Source organism: Pseudophryne corroboree, chromosome 1 (assembly GCF_028390025.1).
Source record: "Pseudophryne corroboree isolate aPseCor3 chromosome 1, aPseCor3.hap2, whole genome shotgun sequence".
NCBI lineage: Eukaryota > Metazoa > Chordata > Amphibia > Anura > Myobatrachidae > Pseudophryne > Pseudophryne corroboree.
Window position 1 is genome coordinate 1007047876 of NC_086444.1, and position 15142 is coordinate 1007063017.

The following is a 15142-nucleotide window of genomic DNA, read 5'->3' on the forward strand; positions in this document are numbered from 1 at the left end:
TTGGCAATAAAATAAAATATTTGATTTTTAGGTCAGTGGGCTCAGATGTTCTGAATGCATGTATGCCTTATGGACTAATTGCAAAATCAGTATGAGTTCAAAACATGGCTGCACCAAAAAAATTGTAATTCTGCCATGTTAATGCCCAATACTCCCTTATTTATCAAAGTTAGTTAGGAATAAAGCATTCATCCTTCATGTATAGTGATTTTATCCTGTATAATTCTCTATCAAATTAGCAGTCAAAACCTGCCACTGATACTGTACTTTCCTGAGGTAAAGTATTAAGTTGACATTTCAACATTTTTTGTTGCCTGACTGCCACTTGAGTATGTTTTTACATTACTTGAGTCCCAAACGAGGTATAGACTGCAAAGTGATGCTATACATTAAAAGCAAGTAATAGGGAGCACCCGGATTTGAACAAGGGACCTCTCGATCTGCAGTCGAATGCTCTACCACTGAGCTATACCCCCTGCTCTTTCTCACTATAAACACATACACATTGCAGCCTTGATGTAAAGGTTACTGTACTGTATTTCTTGTCCTGCAGGAGGTGAAGATGAGTCTGTTTCTTTATGTTAAAGGTTTGGAGTTATTAGTCAGGGCATAAATAGAGAGTTTACATACTGTAGGTATAATCTGTGAGCATGTTTAAAAAGAAACTTTGATCATCCTAAAGCTCCACTATTGTTCGTGCTAGTCAGAGTAGTATATATTGAAATCCAGTTGTCACATTGTTTTATGGAAGCCAAAGAGAACTAAAATACAAATTGTCACTAAACCAATATTAATAATATCTGAAAACTAACTGATTGAGATACATTTTGGCAATAAAATAAAATATTTGATTTTTAGGTCAGTGGGCTCAGATGTTCTGAATGCATGTATGCCTTATGGACTAATTGCAAAATCAGTATTAGTTCAAAACATGGCTGCACCAAAAAAATTGTAATTCTGCCATGTTAGTTAGGAATAAAGCATTCATCCTTCATGTATAGTGATTTTATCCTGTATAATTCTCTATCAAATTAGCAGTCAAAACCTGCCACTGATACTGTACTTTCCTGAGGTAAAGTATTAAGTTGACATTTCAACATTTTTTGTTGCCTGACTGCCACTTGAGTATGTTTTTACATTACTTGAGTCCCAAACGAGGTATAGACTGCAAAGTGATGCTATACATTAAAAGCAAGTAATAGGGGGCACCCGGATTTGAACAAGGGACCTCTCGATCTGCAGTCGAATGCTCTACCACTGAGCTATACCCCCTGCTCTTTCTCACTATAAACACATACACATTGCAGCCTTGATGTAAAGGTTACTGTACTGTATTTCTTGTCCTGCAGGAGGTGAAGATGAGTCTGTTTCTTTATGGTAATGCTTTGGAGTTATTAGTCAGGGCATAAATAGAGAGTTCACATACTGCAGGTATAATCTGTGAGCTTACTCAAAAAGAAACTTTGATCATCCTAAAGTTCCACTATAGTTAGTGCTAGTCAGAGTAGGATTTATTGAAATCCAGTTGTGACATTGTTTTATTGAAGCAAAACTGATCTAAAATACAAATTGTTACCAAACCAATATTAATAATTTCTGAAAACTATTTTATCATGGTACATTTTTGCTAAGAAAATAAAATATTTGAATTTTGGGTCAGTGGGCTCAGATGTTCTGAATGCATGTATGCCTTATGGACTAATTGCAAAATCAGTCAGAGTGGAAAACATGGCTGTACCAAATAATTTTGAATTCTGCCATGTTAATGCCCAATACTCCCTTATTTATCAAAGTTAGTTAGGAATAAAGCATTCATCCTTCATGTACAGTTATTTTATGCTGTATAATTCTCTATCAAAAGTAGCTGTAAAAACCTGCCACTGATACTGTACTTTCCTGAGGTAAAGTATTAAGTTGAAATGTCAACATTTTTTGTTGCCTGACTGCCACTTGAGTATGTTTTTACATTACTTGAGTCCCAAACGAGGTATAGACTGCAAAGGGACGCTATACATTAAAAGCAAATTATAGGGGGCACCTGGATTTGAACCAGGGACCTCTCGACATGCACTCGAATGCTCAACAACTGATTTATACCCCTGGTCTTTCTAACTATAAGACCATACACATTGCAGCCTTGATGTAAAGGTTACTGTACTGTATTTCTTGTCCTGCAGGAGGTGAAGATGAGTCTGTTTCTTTATGGTAAAGGTTTGGAGTTATTAGTCAGGGCATAAATAGAGAGTTTACATACTGTAGGTATAATCTGTGAGCATGTTTAAAAAGAAACTTTGATCATCCTAAAGCTCCACTATTGTTCGTGCTAGTCAGAGTAGTATATATTGAAATCCAGTTGTCACATTGTTTTATGGCAGCCAAAGAGAACTAAAATACAAATTGTCACTAAACCAATATTAATAATATCTGAAAACTAACTGATTGAGATACATTTTGGCAATAAAATAAAATATTTGATTTTTAGGTCAGTGGGCTCAGATGTTCTGAATGCATGTATGCCTTATGGACTAATTGCAAAATCAGTATGAGTTCAAAACATGGCTGCACCAAAAAAATTGTAATTCTGCCATGTTAATGCCCAATACTCCCTTATTTATCAAAGTTAGTTAGGAATAAAGCATTCATCCTTCATGTATAGTGATTTTATCCTGTATAATTCTCTATCAAATTAGCAGTCAAAACCTGCCACTGATACTGTACTTTCCTGAGGTAAAGTATTAAGTTGACATTTCAACATTTTTTGTTGCCTGACTGCCACTTGAGTATGTTTTTACATTACTTGAGTCCCAAACGAGGTATAGACTGCAAAGTGATGCTATACATTAAAAGCAAGTAATAGGGAGCACCCGGATTTGAACAAGGGACCTCTCGATCTGCAGTCGAATGCTCTACCACTGAGCTATACCCCCTGCTCTTTCTCACTATAAACACATACACATTGCAGCCTTGATGTAAAGGTTACTGTACTGTATTTCTTGTCCTGCAGGAGGTGAAGATGAGTCTGTTTCTTTATGTTAAAGGTTTGGAGTTATTAGTCAGGGCATAAATAGAGAGTTTACATACTGTAGGTATAATCTGTGAGCATGTTTAAAAAGAAACTTTGATCATCCTAAAGCTCCACTATTGTTCGTGCTAGTCAGAGTAGTATATATTGAAATCCAGTTGTCACATTGTTTTATGGAAGCCAAAGAGAACTAAAATACAAATTGTCACTAAACCAATATTAATAATATCTGAAAACTAACTGATTGAGATACATTTTGGCAATAAAATAAAATATTTGATTTTTAGGTCAGTGGGCTCAGATGTTCTGAATGCATGTATGCCTTATGGACTAATTGCAAAATCAGTATTAGTTCAAAACATGGCTGCACCAAAAAAATTGTAATTCTGCCATGTTAATGCCCAATACTCCCTTATTTATCAAAGTTAGTTAGGAATAAAGCATTCATCCTTCATGTATAGTGATTTTATCCTGTATAATTCTCTATCAAATTAGCAGTCAAAACCTGCCACTGATACTGTACTTTCCTGAGGTAAAGTATTAAGTTGACATTTCAACATTTTTTGTTGCCTGACTGCCACTTGAGTATGTTTTTACATTACTTGAGTCCCAAACGAGGTATAGACTGCAAAGTGATGCTATACATTAAAAGCAAGTAATAGGTGGCACCCGGATTTGAACCAGGGACCTCTCGATCTGCAGTCGAATGCTCTACCACTGAGCTATACCCCTTGCTCTTTCTCACTATAAACACATACACATTGCAGCCTTGATGTAAAGGTTACTGTACTGTATTTCTTGTCCTGCAGGAGGAGAAGATGAGTCTGTTTCTTTATGGTAATGCTTTGGAGTTATTAGTCAGGGCATAAATAGAGAGTTCACATACTGCAGGTATAATCTGTGAGCTTACTCAAAAAGAAACTTTGATCATCCTAAAGTTCCACTATAGTGAGTGCTAGTCAGAGTAGGATTTATTGAAATCCAGTTGTGACATTGTTTTATTGAAGCAAAACTGATCTAAAATACAAATTGTTACCAAACCAATATTAATAATTTCTGAAAACTATTTTATCATGGTACATTTTTGCTAAGAAAATAAAATATTTGAATTTTGGGTCAGTGGGCTCAGATGTTCTGAATGCATGTATGCCTTATGGACTAATTGCAAAATCAGTCGGAGTTGAAAACATGGCTGTACCAAATAATTTTGAATTCTGCCATGTTAATGCCCAATACTCCCTTATTTATCAAAGTTAGTTAGGAATAAAGCATTCATCCTTCATGTACAGTTATTTTATGCTGTATAATTCTCTATAAAAAGTAGCTGTAAAAACCTGCCACTGATACTGTACTTTCCTGAGGTAAAGTATTAAGTTGAAATGTCAACATTTTTTGTTGCCTGACTGCCACTTGAGTATGTTTTTACATTACTTGAGTCCCAAACGAGGTATAGACTGCAAAGGAACGCTATACATTAGAAGCAAATTATAGGGGGCACCTGGATTTGAACCAGGGACCTCTCGACATGCACTCGAATGCTCAACAACTGATTTATACCCCCTGGTCTTTCTAACTATAAGACCATACACATTGCAGCCTTGATGTAAAGGTTACTGTACTGTATTTCTTGTCCGGCAGGAGGTGAAGATGAGTCTGTTTCTTTATGGTAAAGGTTTGGAGTTATTAGTCAGGGCATAAATAGAGAGTTTACATACTGTAGGTATAATCTGTGAGCATGTTTAAAAAGAAACTTTGATCATCCTAAAGCTCCACTATTGTTCGTGCTAGTCAGAGTAGTATATATTGAAATCCAGTTGTCACATTGTTTTATGGAAGCCAAAGAGAACTAAAATACAAATTGTCACTAAACCAATATTAATAATTTCTGAAAACTTTCTTATTGAGATACATTTTGGCAATAAAATAAAATATTTGATTTTTAGGTCAGTGGGCTCAGATGTTCTGAATGCATGTATGCCTTATGGACTGATTGCAAAATCAGTATGAGTTCAAAACATGGCTGCACCAAAAAAATTGTAATTCTGCCATGTTAATGCCCAATACTCCCTTATTTATCAAAGTTAGTTAGGAATAAAGCATTCATCCTTCATGTATAGTGATTTTATCCTGTATAATTCTCTATCAAATTAGCAGTCAAAACCAGCCACTGATACTGTACTTTCCTGAGGTAAAGTATTAAGTTGACATTTCAGCATTTTTTGTTGCCTGACTGCCACTTGAGTATGTTTTTACATTACTTGAGTCCCAAACGAGGTATAGACTGCAAAGTGATGCTATACATTAAAAGCAAGTAATAGGGGGCACCCGGATTTGAACCAGGGACCTCTCGATCTGCAGTCAAATTCTCTACCACTGAGATATACCCCCTGCTCTTTCTCACTGTAAGTACATACACATTGCAGCCTTGATGTAAAGGTTACTGTACTGTATTTCTTGTCATGCAGGAGGTGAAGATGAGTATGTTTCTTTATGGTAATGCTTTGGAGTTATTAGTCAGGGCATAAATAGAGAGTTCACATACTGCAGGTATAATCTGTGAGCATACTCAAAAAGAAACTTTGATCATCCTAAAGTTCCACTATAGTTAGTGCTAGTCAGAGTAGGATTTATTGAAATCCAGTTGTGACATTGTTTTATTGAAGCAAAACTGATCTAAAATACAAATTGTTACCAAACCAATATTAATAATTTCTGAAAACTATTTTATCATGGTACATTTTTGCTAAGAAAATAAAATATTTGAATTTTGGGTCAGTGGGCTCAGATGTTCTGAATGCATGTATGCCTTATGGACTAATTGCAAAATCAGTCGGAGTTGAAAACATGGCTGTACCAAATAATTTTGAATTCTGCCATGTTAATGCCCAATACTCCCTTATTTATCAAAGTTAGTTAGGAATAAAGCATTCATCCTTCATGTACAGTTATTTTATGCTGTATAATTCTCTATCAAAAGTAGCTGTAAAAACCTGCCACTGATACTGTACTTTCCTGAGGTAAAGTATTAAGTTGAAATGTCAACATTTTTTGTTGCCTGACTGCCACTTGAGTATGTTTTTACATTACTTGAGTCCCAAACGAGGTATAGACTGCAAAGGGACGCTATACATTAAAAGCAAATTATAGGGGGCACCTGGATTTGAACCAGGGACCTCTCGACATGCACTCGAATGCTCAACAACTGATTTATACCCCTGGTCTTTCTAACTATAAGACCATACACATTGCAGCCTTGATGTAAAGGTTACTGTACTGTATTTCTTGTCCTGCAGGAGGTGAAGATGAGTCTGTTTCTTTATGGTAAAGGTTTGGAGTTATTAGTCAGGGCATAAATAGAGAGTTTACATACTGTAGGTATAATCTGTGAGCATGTTTAAAAAGAAACTTTGATCATCCTAAAGCTCCACTATTGTTCGTGCTAGTCAGAGTAGTATATATTGAAATCCAGTTGTCACATTGTTTTATGGCAGCCAAAGAGAACTAAAATACAAATTGTCACTAAACCAATATTAATAATATCTGAAAACTAACTGATTGAGATACATTTTGGCAATAAAATAAAATATTTGATTTTTAGGTCAGTGGGCTCAGATGTTCTGAATGCATGTATGCCTTATGGACTAATTGCAAAATCAGTATGAGTTCAAAACATGGCTGCACCAAAAAAATTGTAATTCTGCCATGTTAATGCCCAATACTCCCTTATTTATCAAAGTTAGTTAGGAATAAAGCATTCATCCTTCATGTATAGTGATTTTATCCTGTATAATTCTCTATCAAATTAGCAGTCAAAACCTGCCACTGATACTGTACTTTCCTGAGGTAAAGTATTAAGTTGACATTTCAACATTTTTTGTTGCCTGACTGCCACTTGAGTATGTTTTTACATTACTTGAGTCCCAAACGAGGTATAGACTGCAAAGTGATGCTATACATTAAAAGCAAGTAATAGGGAGCACCCGGATTTGAACAAGGGACCTCTCGATCTGCAGTCGAATGCTCTACCACTGAGCTATACCCCCTGCTCTTTCTCACTATAAACACATACACATTGCAGCCTTGATGTAAAGGTTACTGTACTGTATTTCTTGTCCTGCAGGAGGTGAAGATGAGTCTGTTTCTTTATGTTAAAGGTTTGGAGTTATTAGTCAGGGCATAAATAGAGAGTTTACATACTGTAGGTATAATCTGTGAGCATGTTTAAAAAGAAACTTTGATCATCCTAAAGCTCCACTATTGTTCGTGCTAGTCAGAGTAGTATATATTGAAATCCAGTTGTCACATTGTTTTATGGAAGCCAAAGAGAACTAAAATACAAATTGTCACTAAACCAATATTAATAATATCTGAAAACTAACTGATTGAGATACATTTTGGCAATAAAATAAAATATTTGATTTTTAGGTCAGTGGGCTCAGATGTTCTGAATGCATGTATGCCTTATGGACTAATTGCAAAATCAGTATTAGTTCAAAACATGGCTGCACCAAAAAAATTGTAATTCTGCCATGTTAATGCCCAATACTCCCTTATTTATCAAAGTTAGTTAGGAATAAAGCATTCATCCTTCATGTATAGTGATTTTATCCTGTATAATTCTCTATCAAATTAGCAGTCAAAACCTGCCACTGATACTGTACTTTCCTGAGGTAAAGTATTAAGTTGACATTTCAACATTTTTTGTTGCCTGACTGCCACTTGAGTATGTTTTTACATTACTTGAGTCCCAAACGAGGTATAGACTGCAAAGTGATGCTATACATTAAAAGCAAGTAATAGGTGGCACCCGGATTTGAACCAGGGACCTCTCGATCTGCAGTCGAATGCTCTACCACTGAGCTATACCCCTTGCTCTTTCTCACTATAAACACATACACATTGCAGCCTTGATGTAAAGGTTACTGTACTGTATTTCTTGTCCTGCAGGAGGAGAAGATGAGTCTGTTTCTTTATGGTAATGCTTTGGAGTTATTAGTCAGGGCATAAATAGAGAGTTCACATACTGCAGGTATAATCTGTGAGCTTACTCAAAAAGAAACTTTGATCATCCTAAAGTTCCACTATAGTGAGTGCTAGTCAGAGTAGGATTTATTGAAATCCAGTTGTGACATTGTTTTATTGAAGCAAAACTGATCTAAAATACAAATTGTTACCAAACCAATATTAATAATTTCTGAAAACTATTTTATCATGGTACATTTTTGCTAAGAAAATAAAATATTTGAATTTTGGGTCAGTGGGCTCAGATGTTCTGAATGCATGTATGCCTTATGGACTAATTGCAAAATCAGTCGGAGTTGAAAACATGGCTGTACCAAATAATTTTGAATTCTGCCATGTTAATGCCCAATACTCCCTTATTTATCAAAGTTAGTTAGGAATAAAGCATTCATCCTTCATGTACAGTTATTTTATGCTGTATAATTCTCTATAAAAAGTAGCTGTAAAAACCTGCCACTGATACTGTACTTTCCTGAGGTAAAGTATTAAGTTGAAATGTCAACATTTTTTGTTGCCTGACTGCCACTTGAGTATGTTTTTACATTACTTGAGTCCCAAACGAGGTATAGACTGCAAAGGAACGCTATACATTAGAAGCAAATTATAGGGGGCACCTGGATTTGAACCAGGGACCTCTCGACATGCACTCGAATGCTCAACAACTGATTTATACCCCCTGGTCTTTCTAACTATAAGACCATACACATTGCAGCCTTGATGTAAAGGTTACTGTACTGTATTTCTTGTCCGGCAGGAGGTGAAGATGAGTCTGTTTCTTTATGGTAAAGGTTTGGAGTTATTAGTCAGGGCATAAATAGAGAGTTTACATACTGTAGGTATAATCTGTGAGCATGTTTAAAAAGAAACTTTGATCATCCTAAAGCTCCACTATTGTTCGTGCTAGTCAGAGTAGTATATATTGAAATCCAGTTGTCACATTGTTTTATGGAAGCCAAAGAGAACTAAAATACAAATTGTCACTAAACCAATATTAATAATTTCTGAAAACTTTCTTATTGAGATACATTTTGGCAATAAAATAAAATATTTGATTTTTAGGTCAGTGGGCTCAGATGTTCTGAATGCATGTATGCCTTATGGACTGATTGCAAAATCAGTATGAGTTCAAAACATGGCTGCACCAAAAAAATTGTAATTCTGCCATGTTAATGCCCAATACTCCCTTATTTATCAAAGTTAGTTAGGAATAAAGCATTCATCCTTCATGTATAGTGATTTTATCCTGTATAATTCTCTATCAAATTAGCAGTCAAAACCTGAAACTGATACCGTACTTTCCTGAGGTAAAGTATTAAGTTGACATTTCAACATTTTTTGTTGCCTGACTGCCACTTGAGTATGTTTTTACATTACTTGAGTCCCAAACGAGGTATAGACTGCAAAGTGATGCTATACATTAAAAGCAAGTAATAGGGGGCACCCGGATTTGAACCAGGGACCTCTCGATCTGCAGTCAAATTCTCTACCACTGAGATATACCCCCTGCTCTTTCTCACTGTAAGTACATACACATTGCAGCCTTGATGTAAAGGTTACTGTACTGTATTTCTTGTCATGCAGGAGGTGAAGATGAGTATGTTTCTTTATGGTAATGCTTTGGAGTTATTAGTCAGGGCATAAATAGAGAGTTCACATACTGCAGGTATAATCTGTGAGCATACTCAAAAAGAAACTTTGATCATCCTAAAGTTCCACTATAGTTAGTGCTAGTCAGAGTAGGATTTATTGAAATCCAGTTGTGACATTGTTTTATTGAAGCAAAACTGATCTAAAATACAAATTGTTACCAAACCAATATTAATAATTTCTGAAAACTATTTTATCATGGTACATTTTTGCTAAGAAAATAAAATATTTGAATTTTGGGTCAGTGGGCTCAGATGTTCTGAATGCATGTATGCCTTATGGACTAATTGCAAAATCAGTCGGAGTAGAAAACATGGCTGTACCAAATAATTTTGAATTCTGCCATGTTAATGCCCAATACTCCCTTATTTATCAAAGTTAGTTAGGAATAAAGCATTCATCCTTCATGTACAGTTATTTTATGCTGTATAATTCTCTATCAAAAGTAGCTGTAAAAACCTGCCACTGATACTGTACTTTCCTGAGGTAAAGTATTAAGTTGAAATGTCAACATTTTTTGTTGCCTGACTGCCACTTGAGTGTGTTTTTACATTACTTGAGTCCCAAACGAGGTATAGACTGCAAAGGGACGCTATACATTAAAAGCAAATTATAGGGGGCACCTGGATTTGAACCAGGGACCTCTCGACATGCACTCGAATGCTCAACAACTGATTTATACCCCCTGGTCTTTCTAACTATAAGACCATGCACATTGCAGCCTTGATGTAAAGGTTACTGTACTGTATTTCTTGTCCTGCAGGAGGTGAAGATGAGTCTGTTTCTTTATGGTAAAGGTTTGGAGTTATTAGTCAGGGCATAAATAGAGAGTTTACATACTGTAGGTATAATCTGTGAGCATGTTTAAAAAGAAACTTTGATCATCCTAAAGCTCCACTATTGTTCGTGCTAGTCAGAGTAGTATATATTGAAATCCAGTTGTCACATTGTTTTATGGAAGCCAAAGAGAACTAAAATACAAATTGTCACTAAACCAATATTAATAATTTCTGAAAACTAACTGATTAAGATACATTTTGGCAATAAAATCAAATATTTGATTTTTAGGTCAGTGGGCTCAGATGTTCTGAATGCATGTATGCCTTATGGACTAATTGCAAAATCAGTATGAGTTCAAAACATGGCTGCACCAAAAAAATTGTTATTCTGCCATGTTAATGCCCAATACTCCCTTATTTATCAAAGTTAGTTAGGAATAAAGCATTCATCCTTCATGTATAGTGATTTTATCCTGTATAATTCTCTATCAAATTAGCAGTCAAAACCTGCCACTGATACCGTACTTTCCTGAGGTAAAGTATTAAGTTGACATTTTTTGTTGCCTGACTGCCACTTGAGTATGTTTTTACATTACTTGAGTCCCAAACGAGGTATAGACTGCAAAGTGATGCTATACATTAAAAGCAAGTAATAGGGGGCACCCAGATTTGAACCATTGACCTCTCGATCTGCAGTCGAATGCTCTACCACTGAGCTATACCCCCTGCGCTTTCTCGCTATAAGCACATACACATTGCAGCCTTGATGTAAAGGTTACTGTACTGTATTTCTTGTCCTGCAGGAGGTGAAGATGAGTCTGTTTCTTTATGGCAATGCTTTGAAGTTATTAGTCAGGGCATAAATAGAGAGTTCACATACTGCAGGTATAATCTGTGAGCATACTCAAAAAGAAACTTTGATCATCCTAAAGTTCCACTATAGTTAGTGTTAGTCAGAGTAGGATTTATTGAAATCCTGTTGTGACATTGTTTTATTGTAGCAAAACTGATCTAAAATACAAATTGTTACCAAACCAATATTAATAATTTCTGAAAACTATTTTATCATGGTACATTTATGCTAAGAAAATAAAATATTTGAATTTTGGGTCAGTGGGCTCAGATGTTCTGAATGCATGTATGCCTTATGGACTAATTGCAAAATCAGTCGGATTTGAAAACATGGCTGTACCAAATAATTTTGAATTCTGCCATGTTAATGCCCAATACTCCCTTATTTATCAAAGTTAGTTAGGAATAAAGCATTCATCCTTCATGTACAGTTATTTTATGCTGTATAATTCTCTATCAAAAGTAGCTGTAAAAACCTGCCACTGATACTGTACTTTCCTGAGGTAAAGTATTAAGTTGAAATGTCAACATTTTTTGTTGCCTGACTGCCACTTGAGTATGTTTTTACATTATTTGAGTCCCAAACAAGGTATAGACTGCGAAGGGACGCTATACATTAAAAGCAAATTATAGGGGCACCTGGATTTGAACCAGGGACCTCTCGACATGCACTCGAATGCTCAACAACTGATTTATACCCCCTGGTCTTTCTAACTATAAGGCCATACACATTGCAGCCTTGATGTAAAGGTTACTGTACTGTATTTCTTGTCCTGCAGGAGGTGAAGATGAGTCTGTTTCTTTATGGTAAAGGTTTGGAGTTATTAGTCAGGGCATAAATAGAGAGTTTACATACTGTAGGTATAATCTGTGAGCATGTTTAAAAAGAAACTTTGATCATCCTAAAGCTCCACTATTGTTCGTGCTAGTCAGAGTAGTATATATTGAAATCCAGTTGTGACATTGTTTTATGGAAGCCAAAGAGAACTAAAATACAAATTGTCACTAAACCAATATTAATAATTTCTGAAAACTAACTGATTGAGATACATTTTGGCAATAAAATCAAATATTTGATTTTTAGGTCAGTGGGCTCAGATGTTCTGAATGCATGTATGCCTTATGGACTAATTGCTAAATCAGTATGAGTTCAAAACATGGCTGCACCAAAAAAATTGTAATTCTGCCCTGTTAATGCCCAATACTCCCTTTTTTATCAAAGTTAGTTAGGAATAAAGCATTCATCCTTCATGTATAGTGATTTTATCCTGTATAATTCTCTATCAAATTAGCAGTCAAAACCTGCCACTGATACTGTACTTTCCTGAGGTAAAATATTAAGTGGACTTTTCAATATTTTTTGTTGCCTGACTGCCACTTGAGTATGTTTTTACATTACTTGAGTCCCAAACGAGGTATAGACTGCAAAGTGATGCTATACATTAAAAGCAAGAAATAGGGTGCACCCGGATTTGAACCAGGGACCTCTCAATCTGCAGTTAAATGCTCTACCACTGAGCTATACCCCCAGCTCTATTTCACTATAAGCACATACACTTTGCAGCCTTGATGTAAAGGTTACTGTACTGTATTTCTTGTCCTGCAGGAGGTGAAGATAAGTCTGTTTCTTTATGGTAATGCTTTGGAGTTATTAGTCAGGGCATAAATAGAGAGTTCACATACTGCAGGTATAATCTGTGAGCATACTCAAAAAGAAACTTTGTTCATCCTAAAGTTCCAATATAGTTCGTGCTAGTCAGAGTAGGATTTATTGAAATCCAGTTGTGACATTGTTTTATGGAAGCCAAAGAGAACTAAAATACAAATTGTCACTAAACCAATATTAATAATTTCTGAAAACTAACTGATTGAGATACATTTTGGCAATAAAATAAAATATTTTATTTTTAGGTCAGTGGGCTCAGATGTTCTGAATGCATGTATGCCTTATGGACTAATTGCAAAATCAGTATGAGTTCAAAACATGGCTGCACCAAAAAAAATGTAATTCTGCCATGTTAATGCCCAATACTCCCTTATTTATCAAAGTTAGTTAGGAATAAAGCATTCATCCTTCATGTATAGTGATTTTATCCTGTATAATTCTCTATCAAATTAGCAGTCAAAACCTGCCACTGATACTGTAGTTTCCTGAGGTAAAGTATTAAGTTGACATTTCAACATTTTTTGTTGCCTGACTGCCACTTGAGTATGTTTTTACATTACTTGAGTCCCAAACGAGGTATAGACTGCAAAGTGATGCTATACATTAAAAGCAAGTAATAGGGGGCACCCGGATTTGAACCAGGTACCTCTCGATCTGCAGTCGAATACTCTACCACTGAGCTATACCCCCTGCTCTTTCTTGCTATAAACACATACACATTGCAGCCTTGATGTAAAGGTTACTGTACTGTATTTCTTGTCCTGCAGGAGGTGAAGATGAGTCTGTTTCTTTATGGTAATGCTTTGGAGTTATTAGTCAGGGCATAAATAGAGAGTTCACATACTGCAGGTATAATCTGTGAGCTTACTCAAAAAGAAACTTTGATCATCCTAAAGTTCCACTATAGTTAGTGCTAGTCAGAGTAGGATTTATTGAAATCCAGTTGTGACATTGTTTTATTGAAGCAAAACTGATCTAAAATATAAATTGTTACCAAACCAATATTAATAATTTCTGAAAACTATTTTTATCATGGTACATTTTTGCTAAGAAAATAAAATATTTGAATTTTGGGTCAGTGGGCTCAGATGTTCTGAATGCATGTATGCCTTATGGACTAATTGCAAAATCAGTCGGAGTTGAAAACATGGCTGTACCAAATAATTTTGAATTCTGCCATGTTAATGCCCAATACTCCCTTATTTATCAAAGTTAGTTAGGAATAAAGCATTCATCCTTCATGTACAGTTATTTTATGCTGTATAATTCTCTATCAAAAGTAGCTGTAAAAACCTGCCACTGATACTGTACTTTCCTGAGGTAAAGTATTAAGTTGAAATGTCAACATTTTTTGTTGCCTGACTGCCACTTGAGTATGTTTTTACATTACTTGAGTCCCAAACGAGGTATAGACTGCAAAGGGATGCTATACATTAAAAGCAAATTATAGGGGGCACCTGGATTTGAACCAGGGACCTCTCGACATGCACTCGAATGCTCAACAACTGATTTATACCCCCTGGTCTTTCTAACTATAAGACCATACACATTGCAGCCTTTATGTAAAGGTTACTGTACTGTATTTCTTGTCCTGCAGGAGGTGAAGATGAGTCTGTTTCTTTATGGTAAAGGTTTGGAGTTATTAGTCAGGGCATAAATAGAGAGTTTACATACTGTAGGTATAATCTGTGAGCATGTTTAAAAAGAAACTTTGATCATCCTAAAGCTCCACTATTGTTCGTGCTAGTCAGAGTAGTATATATTGAAATCCAGTTGTCACATTGTTTTATGGAAGCCAAAGAGAACTAAAATACAAATTGTCACTAAACCAATATTAATAATTTCTGAAAACTAACTGATTGAGATATATTTTGGCAATAAAATAAAATATTTGATTTTTAGGTCAGTGGGCTCAGATGTTCTGAATGCATGTATGCCTTATGGACTAATTGCAAAATCAGTATGAGTTCAAAACATGGCTGCACCAAAAAAATTGTAATTCTGCCATGTTAATGCCCAATACTCCCTTATTTATCAAAGTTAGTTAGGAATAAAGCATTCATCCTTCATGTATAGTGATTTTATCCTGTATAATTCTCTATCAAATTAGCAGTCAAAACCTGCCACTGATACTGTACTTTCCTGAGGTAAAGT

At 35.4% G+C, this 15142-nt stretch overlaps 11 non-coding genes across 11 annotated transcripts; all 11 read right to left on the reverse strand.

Moving 5' to 3' along the window:
• Positions 1-404: 404 nt before the first annotated feature.
• TRNAC-GCA (transfer RNA cysteine (anticodon GCA)) lies at positions 405-476 on the reverse strand. The gene has a single exon. It is a non-coding gene; the product is annotated as a tRNA-Cys (tRNA).
• Positions 477-1200: 724 nt separating this feature from the next.
• TRNAC-GCA (transfer RNA cysteine (anticodon GCA)) lies at positions 1201-1272 on the reverse strand. The gene has a single exon. It is a non-coding gene; the product is annotated as a tRNA-Cys (tRNA).
• Positions 1273-2855: 1583 nt separating this feature from the next.
• On the reverse strand, positions 2856-2927 carry TRNAC-GCA (transfer RNA cysteine (anticodon GCA)). Its single transcript has one exon. It is a non-coding gene; the product is annotated as a tRNA-Cys (tRNA).
• A 755-nt stretch (positions 2928-3682) lies between these two features.
• On the reverse strand, positions 3683-3753 carry TRNAC-GCA (transfer RNA cysteine (anticodon GCA)). The gene has a single exon. It is a non-coding gene; the product is annotated as a tRNA-Cys (tRNA).
• Positions 3754-5338: 1585 nt separating this feature from the next.
• TRNAC-GCA (transfer RNA cysteine (anticodon GCA)) lies at positions 5339-5410 on the reverse strand. Its single transcript has one exon. It is a non-coding gene; the product is annotated as a tRNA-Cys (tRNA).
• Positions 5411-6993: 1583 nt separating this feature from the next.
• Positions 6994-7065, reverse strand: TRNAC-GCA (transfer RNA cysteine (anticodon GCA)). The gene has a single exon. It is a non-coding gene; the product is annotated as a tRNA-Cys (tRNA).
• A 755-nt stretch (positions 7066-7820) lies between these two features.
• Positions 7821-7891, reverse strand: TRNAC-GCA (transfer RNA cysteine (anticodon GCA)). The gene has a single exon. It is a non-coding gene; the product is annotated as a tRNA-Cys (tRNA).
• Positions 7892-9476: 1585 nt separating this feature from the next.
• On the reverse strand, positions 9477-9548 carry TRNAC-GCA (transfer RNA cysteine (anticodon GCA)). Its single transcript has one exon. It is a non-coding gene; the product is annotated as a tRNA-Cys (tRNA).
• Positions 9549-11124: 1576 nt separating this feature from the next.
• Positions 11125-11196, reverse strand: TRNAC-GCA (transfer RNA cysteine (anticodon GCA)). Its single transcript has one exon. It is a non-coding gene; the product is annotated as a tRNA-Cys (tRNA).
• A 1583-nt stretch (positions 11197-12779) lies between these two features.
• TRNAC-GCA (transfer RNA cysteine (anticodon GCA)) lies at positions 12780-12851 on the reverse strand. Its single transcript has one exon. It is a non-coding gene; the product is annotated as a tRNA-Cys (tRNA).
• A 755-nt stretch (positions 12852-13606) lies between these two features.
• Positions 13607-13678, reverse strand: TRNAC-GCA (transfer RNA cysteine (anticodon GCA)). The gene has a single exon. It is a non-coding gene; the product is annotated as a tRNA-Cys (tRNA).
• Between the last annotated feature and the right edge of the window lie 1464 nt (positions 13679-15142).